The sequence below is a fragment of the Pongo pygmaeus genome, chromosome 3 (genome assembly GCF_028885625.2).
Source record: "Pongo pygmaeus isolate AG05252 chromosome 3, NHGRI_mPonPyg2-v2.0_pri, whole genome shotgun sequence".
NCBI classification, from domain to species: Eukaryota; Metazoa; Chordata; class Mammalia; order Primates; family Hominidae; genus Pongo; species Pongo pygmaeus.
This window is the reverse complement of record NC_072376.2, coordinates 136,473,119-136,481,715: the sequence shown is the minus strand read 5'-3', so window position 1 is coordinate 136,481,715 and position 8,597 is coordinate 136,473,119. Positions and strand designations below refer to the sequence as shown.

The 8,597-nt window shown below is 36.5% G+C and overlaps 1 long non-coding RNA gene across 1 annotated transcript; it reads right to left on the bottom strand.

The window, feature by feature from the left end:
• Positions 1-281: 281 nt before the first annotated feature.
• LOC134739464 (uncharacterized) lies at positions 282-7,543 on the bottom strand. The gene is made up of 3 exons (XR_010126133.1): positions 7,437-7,543; positions 1,450-1,597; positions 282-484 (listed from the first exon to the last, which is right to left on the bottom strand). It is a non-coding gene; the product is annotated as an uncharacterized LOC134739464 (long non-coding RNA).
• Between the last annotated feature and the right edge of the window lie 1,054 nt (positions 7,544-8,597).

Here is an 8,597-nt window from a genome sequence, read left to right as displayed (position 1 = left end):
TTAATTCAGACCAACTATGCTTCAGGCATTCAACGGCTGCCCCTAGCCAGCAGCTACTGTATTCAACAGTGCTGGCCTAGAGCCATAAAATACACAAGCAGGGAGGCCTGGCCAACCACAAAATTCTTATCTACTATTTATTTTTAATCTTAAGAAGAAAAAAGTTAGCCAAACCTTATTGCAAATAACCAATAATCGAGCACAATTTGAAAGAGTAGCTAAGGTAAAATACTGTCTATGTTTATTACAAAATAGTCTGTAAATAATTTCATACCTGTTTATCTTACATAATGATATTATTTTATTGAGATGACTTGTTTAAAGCACTTACACAGTACCTGGTATGAAGTACATTTTGGATAAAGATTGAGTATCATTATTAATACCAATGAGAACACATCAGTTTATCAATATCCATGAGTGTGACTAAGAAGAAAAAAGCATAAGAGTACTAAGTACCCATCCGTTACTTTTTAGGTGCTTTCTGGGGAAAAAAAAAAAAAAAAACAATAATTACAAGAGAATGAACTTGGAAAACCAATACAGAATGTGAGTGATAAATTAAGCATTTCTTAAGCATTTAAAAAACTTCCAAGTTTCCAAGCATTATTATTTTTATTTGGTCCTGAGTATTTCAAATATGAGCCAAAAACTATCTTTACTGTTTGGAACAAGACTACTCAGTGTTTCAAACAGGAATGTTTAGGAGTTTGCTGTTATTTATACCTCCCTCATTTTTTGTTCAGCTCAAGGCAAAAAAAAGAAAAGAAAAGAAAAGAAAATTCTGTGCCAATGTTTTATTTCTACATTTTCTATTAGAAAGTCCCTTCCATTACCCCATCTATCTTCTCTCCCACTTAGGCAAGAATGTGGCAAATGTGGCCATAGCTACCCTGGTTAAAGTAGAGTAAGCATTCCCTTCAAGAGTGAATAATGCTAACCTTTGTAAGGATGTATTTAACCTCTTAAAAGTCCTGCGAGTTTCTGAAATATTCATTGTACTGAAATCAATAAATCACTGAAATCCCCACTGGGAGAGAAACTTCCTGAAGTCTCAAAGGCCAAGCCAGAGTGGAACTAGTAAACATCAGTTTCTCACAGACATGCAATTAGAACATCTGTTTGTGTCTTCTATGCCTATTAAGATGTTTACTCTGTTAATTGTAGGCATAACATGGGTATCCATCAGTATTTTTGTTTTCACTCCCACCATAGGAATTCAATAACAGAGTTCTAACCCTGGCCAGCTACCTTGCTGGTCAATTTGCCACTTGTCTATTTAAAGACAAAATAAGAAATGGCACTTTGTCAGGAGCAAATGATGGGTGGTGAAAGACAATCGTGAGAAAAATTGTGAAGGTTGTGGTACAAACAAATCTATTTCACCACTGTGATATTTAAATGGTTCTGAAGTTTCATGATTGGGTTGATTATGTCAAAAACAGCTACCTCTGGGATTGAGGGGTAGATCCCGCGGCTCTACAAGCATTTTTAAATGCTAAGTTCATTAGCCTTTCCAGCTGTGCTGTTAATTTTCCAGCTTGAGTTTTTCTACTTGAATGGGTAGCAATCTTCTGCAGTTTTCTTCTGTCTTAGACTGTTTAGGGAAACAGAAAGTAGAGACCAAATTGCTTGAAATAGAGTTTACTTTACATTATCAAATATGCTTTAGTAAATTATCTATATTTTAAAATCATACTAGATAAATATAACAACCACGAATCCATAAATTAAACTGCCTAAAAATTTTGAAGTATTGTCAAAATTTAGCTATACTGTATAGGTCAAAGATTGTATTCTAATGATATCGTGACCCTTAAAGACTATCCTAAGCACACGATATTCAGATTTCAGCTATCAGTTCATAATATTGTTAAATGCATAAAAAATAAGTATTTAATATAATCATTACTTGGTATTTATACAACAACCTTACCTTGTTCCTATTCACAAAATTGGATTATGTAATAGTAAGCATGTACATAAAATCATAAAAAGAATACTTGACATTTCAGTTATACAAATTTATCTCCATCAAATAATCATTTAAACATTTTAATAAAGAATAAAAATAGAGTATTAATTTCATCTTCATCTCTATTTAATATTTTTGACAATTAGGAATAATGACAACGGCCATGAAAATCACAGTCAAGTGGAAGTAAAATGTTGGGAATTTTTTTTTTTTTGAGACAAGGTCTTGATCTGTCGCCCAGGCTGGAGTGCAGTGGCACGATCTTAGCTCACTGCAACCTGCACCTCCCAGGTTCAAGGGATTCTTATACCTCAGCCTCTGGAGTAGCTGGGATTACAGGTGCATGCCACCACGCCTGGCTAATTTTTTTGTATTTTTAGTAGAGACGTGGTTTTACCACGTTGGCCAGGCTGGTCACGAACTCCTGACCTCAAGTGATCCACTCGCCTTGGCCTCCCAAAGTGCTGGGATTACAGGCATATCAACTAGCTTGCCCACTGTGTTCAACACAGTCTTTGAAATGAACCTCTGGTTAAGAAGGGTATGTCTATGCCACCAATCCTTTAAAAGAAGAAGTTAAAAAAAATGCTTACTTGAAATCGAATTTCTTCCACTGCTTAAGTCTTTTAAAAGAAGAAATTTAAAAAAAAAAAAAAAAGGCTCACCTGAAATTGAATTTCTTCCACTGCTTAAGTTGAAATTTCTGAACTTCCTCAAAGGTAAGCACAACCAAAGTAAAAATTCATTTCCTAAACATTCTGCCTAAAACGATTATTTTTCAAACATTCAGAAAAACTCTCTTGCCTCCCTCCTAAGACCTTCAAAACTACACATTGCTAAAGTTTGATGTAGATATTTTATGTCAATGACTGTGAATGAGATATTCTCTACATTGAAATGATATCACTGCAGGACTTTTACAGTTTATACAATGCCTGGAGCTGTTCACGGCTAAGAGGTGTCATTTTAATAAGGTCCATGGAATCCTACCTTTCCTAAGTGTAACCAGGACTATAACTTCATTGGGGATTGAATCCATGCTAGGTGGATTTCTACATTTCCCTGTTGTCCTTATCTCAATCACAGATGGGGATGAAAGAAAGCATACATTCGCATATATTGGTTAACGGCAATATAATTGTTAATGGCATTCCACAATTTTGAAAACAGAAAAGGAATACTTCCAGTCTATGATTTCAATACTCATACTCTTAGCCACTATGCCCAATAGCCTCTTCATAATAAAAAATTCAACACCTATTTTAAATTACTACTAAAAAACATTTTTATTGGAACTATAACCAGAAAAAAAACAAGATTTTTCTAAATGAGGGACCCATTACTAGAATGAGGTGAAAAAACTTTCACAACATTTTCTACCTTTCTTTAAAACTTGGCATGTGAGTTTTAAGAAAAAATATATTCAGTGTTTATTAAAAAGTATATAACTTGGATTTATGTTAAATCAGTATGCAAATTTTTATGTTTCTGGGGTATAAATCAAACTTATTGGAGTAGATTTTCTTGATGTAAACCTACAAGTAAAACTACATCCCTCAGAGAACACACCAGACTACACAGCTGTGCGACTGAATTATGCATTACAAGGCTGAGTCAATTAATCATGAAAACTGGCCAGATTTCCTGAGGGCTAATCCAGTATGGTTTTGATAACTAAAATATAAGATAAAACATGTCATAATTCAAGCTGTTATAATCTAGACTTAACCAAAACTCAGCAGTTTTGAAAGCATTAATTAATATAATGATCACTAAATCAAAGTTGAGCACCAAGGTAATAACTTATTAAAAGGTTCACAAAATTTCTGAAACTGTCTTTAACATACATGGGGCTAAGTTCTATGAAATTCACCAGTCATCAAAAAATAGAATAGGAACAGGAGTAAGGAGAATGTTACTTATTCTTTAGGCATTGTGCTCCTTACACAGCAAGCAGCTAGATCCAGTGTCTTTAACCACAAAATAATAAAATATCAGAATTGGGAGAGAGAAATGAAGTCTAGTCACAGACATAATTAAGAAAAACCATGTAGTATTTTAAATTTCTTGGGTAAATTCAATGATCACCCACAAGGAGAAGTTCAAATCAAAATGCAAATTTCTAGGTGAAATTTTCTCTGTATTTTTAAATGCCCTGGAACAGTATGTACACCTGTAGTGCAAGGCAACCTGGACACATGATTGTCATAGCACTTCTGCTGTTTCCCTTTTGTCCAACAACAAAATGCTCTGTTTACTTTCCAGGCTCCTGAATTTTACCAAAGTACCCTAAGAACAAATATCTATGAAGTCTGCGCAAAAGTAATTGTGGCTTCTGCCATTAATGGGAGTAGAAAGGCAGGTACGCTCTGATTAAAAATAAAAATGAATATGGAATAAAATTATCTATAGTTTGAACAAAATGATGAGATGAAATGATGGTGGCCAGCTCTAGTATTTGTCCAACCCCCGTGTTGAAGTATGTGGAGTAGAACGATTTAAGATTACAAACCAGCTAAAAGAAATCACTGCTACTTATTCTAACTGGATTGTATTTTCTAGAATTCTGGAAAGTAACCTGTATTCTTCCAGTGTGTTGATGCTACCTCAGACACTGTTTGACAAAACTGGTAATGGGTGTCTGTACTGAGTCTTCCAAACTCATTTGCCTCCTCTTGTAGCCTAAACATAACTCAATCACAAGTATTTAACTAAAAAGAATTAAGTATCCAGGTGATTGTGTGTCCTTTCTCTGTGGCGTCTTCATCCTGATCCCCTTTCTTTTGTTTCTATGCTGTAATGCCGTATTACCACGATGAAGTATACTGCTGTACAACTAAAAGGGCGTCCCCCTTAGGGGGTCAAAGTACACACCCTGACCTTACAATTAGCTCCCTGAATTCACTGAACCTAAAGGATGACCAGGGCCATTTCCTTTGGTCAAAAGTAGCAGTTTTATATATATATATACACATATATATATATGTATATATATATAATCTAATATGTTATATCTAATAGTGTCCTGCAGAATTACAGAAAAGGAGAAAAGGCAAAAGACTGGCCCTTTCCATGAATATGATATGGCAGAAAGAATATAAGAGATAAGCTTTATTTACTATGACAATTTACACTTTGGAATAAGATTTAGTCTGCCTCTTTTATTACTTTTCATCTTCCCTGTGAAGCATAAATCCTTATTTAGTACAAACTATGGTCACTTATTACCATCTCATATTTTTTATGGATTCAGGTCTTTTTAAGGAATACTTCATAACAGGGCCATAGCTGGAAAAAAAGTCATTATTTATTGTACACCAAAACTTGCATGTTTAAAAACAGTTATCAAATACTGAATTTTATTCAGATAAAAACTGTCACTGAGAGGTTTCATTTACAGTTGAAGAGGTATGCTTAAAGATAAAGACAATACAGAAAATTTCTAAGTCTTTAATTACAGGTTGTTCATACCTTGCTAATCATTCTCAAGCTGCGTTTCTGCATCAGAAAGCCATACTGGGTTACTAACTTTCTGCCAGCATGAAGAAAGTGGCAGGTTAAGGCAACCAATTTTATCACGAGTGCTTTCTCTATCTAGATTCCTCTCTGACTCTTGAGAGAATTCCTTAGATAATTCAAATAGAAATGCTTTTACTGGTTAATTTTTATCATACTTTGTTAGGGAAAAGTTTTATAAAGGTAAAATATGACTGAAGGATGCCAAAATATTAATTATTTAAGCTATTACTGTGGCAATCGTTAGTTCCAATTTTCTGAAAAATTCTCAATTTTAAACAGACTGTTCTGTGGTTCCCATAAAGACGGTCATAATGTTTTACAACATATATCCCAATTTTGGATTCAGAACAAACAGTCAGACAATCTCCCACTTGCCAATAGTGTCGAAAGCTTCTGTATTACAGTGCCAGAAACAAAGGTAACTTTCTAAATGATTAAGTACTTTATGGACACATGCTCCCATGCCCTTTAAAAAGATATTTTAAGTAACTGTTAAAGTTCATTGTAAGAGGAAAAGATTCCCTATAGTAGTTTTACAATCCATCAGCTCTTCAAACTGAACGAGGTTTGTGTTGTCAAATGGTGTTCTCATGGAATCCCATCAAAGAAAATTCAGTTGTTGCGGAAAGCAATACGGGTAATTCATTTGGCCACCCTCGACCTTGCAAGGCAGTCTGCATCAAAGCTCCCAGCACCAAACCAACAACAGTGCTTGAGCACAAGGGTGAAGAAAAGCCTGTGAATGTCTGTGAGGCTTTCTCAGTCATTCCACAGTCATCAAACGGAGACTGAATGGCTGAAGGAGCCACATGCTTCATTTCCCTAGGGGCATATGGGTGCCCTGCTTCAGAGGAACTCAGTGCATCGCTGAGGTGACCTCTGATTAGGAACAGTCAACCATGCAAACCCTGAGAACTGCGGGGAAAACGAGGACTGTCATCTAAATGATGATGATGTAAAGATCACCACAAACACCCTCTCAACACCCACTCAAGGACTCCTCCCAGAAACCTCCAGCAGCCCAAAGTGGACCCATGTTGAAAGTCACTGGGTGACTACAACCCTGAACCATAAGTTTAATTTATGCTAGAGTTATAAAGTTTTTTCCTTAAAGAAATTACATACATAGGTTTATGTGTGTGTATGTCCATATAAGCATGTCTGTCTCATTCAATGTTCCTCAGATTCTATTTCATTATAAAATAATTTGCTCTCAAGGTACTATTTTAAAACCTTTTTCTATTACTAGGTAATCATCATGACTACTCAATAGAATCAGATTCTGTGCATAATTGAGACCTGATCCACAGGAAATAACAGAAAATTCTCATATCTGGTTACACACTTCAAATTGCCTTATTTTATTTTCTGTGTTTTATTTTTATTTGTGTAGCATAAATCAATAGAATTTTCATTTTCTACTTGTCCACACAAAAGCAGGAGAAGTAAAAGGAGAGTCTCTCTGTTTGCCTTTGCATAGATTCGTACATGAAAACCGGATAGAATAAAACAACGGTATGGTAGTCAGTGAGTTCAGAGGTTCATATCTGATCAAACCTTTCACCTCACTGTTTCCTTTCCTTCTCTGAGTATTTATTTTAACTCAGAGTTTTAGTCTTTGGCCTTCAGTGCCAGAAATATTCTTACATGTTCAGATAAGGCACTTTCATCTAGTTCCAAAAATGTTGAGGGTGGGGGTCAGATTTGAATCCCCACTTACCCTGAGGCAAATATCTCTCACTGGACAAATACTTGGAATGTCTTGACTGACGTCCCTGCAGCTGACAAGAGGCTATTTGCGGTCTTGCTTTTACCTCCACCGTTTCCCTTTTCTGAATTTACATAACAGCAAAGACAATAAATTGTGTCTAGACTCTTCCCATTCCCTCCAAAGCCAGGCTGACGACAGCAGGGCTTGCCCATGTTTTCAGCTTGACCCTACCTGTGTTAGGCTCTGGCTGCCCGACCATGTCAGCATTCCAGGACCATGAGAGAAGGCCGTGTTTGCAACCCAACAGGAAGAGGAGTAAGCCAGGCGTTGACATCACCTGACAGATGCGTTTCTCAAGTGGGAAATGTTATTCAAGGTTTTTTCATGGAAATCATTGACAGAGAAAAGGAATAAAGAAAAAAACGAGAGAGAGAGAGAAAGTCAGTGCCACGATGGGCATGTTTTGCACCCTATAAAAAAGGAATTAAAATGACTCAACCTCACCTCCCTTTCTCTACACTCCCCCCACTCCTCATTCATCCTTTATGTCTGGAAGTAAATGTTTCTGAAATACTATAGCTACCGGCAGAGCAGCAACACATAATAACATGGTAGCAACACATAAAACTGTCAGTCTTCAAGGAAAATAGATGGTTAGGTTGAGGGGGTAAATGGACTAAATCAATTTGAACATGCATGTTAAGGACTGTGAAAGGGCAGAGTTTAGAGCTGCTAGGCTGGAAAACATTTGTCTCTGTCTTCTTGTATTTCCACAGCACTGGGCAGAATCCACCCACAGGCTTCTCCCTTGGCTCCAGTCTGACTCTGTGGCTGATTAATGGCAGCTGGAGGTGTCCGGTAATTTCCTCACCTAATAATAAACTACAACCCAAAATGGAGGTTCCCCTCAGGCCCACATTTAACATACCTATACTTACAACCAGGAGGTAGCCAATTACACTGCCTCTGTGCCCACTACTTAGAAAATACATGCTCCAGCAAGGCTGAGGCAATTTTGTTTACCATGGGGATCCAAGTCCTGTCTATACCAGACAGATTGCTTCTTTTACACAATGAACACACATTACGTAAGCTCATTTCAGAGACCAAAAACACTCAGAAAAAATTTCTAGCAGTTCCACAAGGTCCATTTCTAAGTAATTCATTCTTTTCCCAAAAATGTGGGGGGGAAAAAGTGTCAAATGACAGACTTGGTCTTAAGCCTTTTTGGAACTTAAATTTTAAATTGCTGTTACCAAAATGTCAGGTTGTAATTGCAAAGCCTGAAGCCTAAGCAGTCACTCTAATTCCCTGCTTCCCGAGGCATCCAATAAAGCTGTTTTTATTTGGGCAGTTCTTCCTCACAGATTCGTTTGGCAATGAGAATTGGTA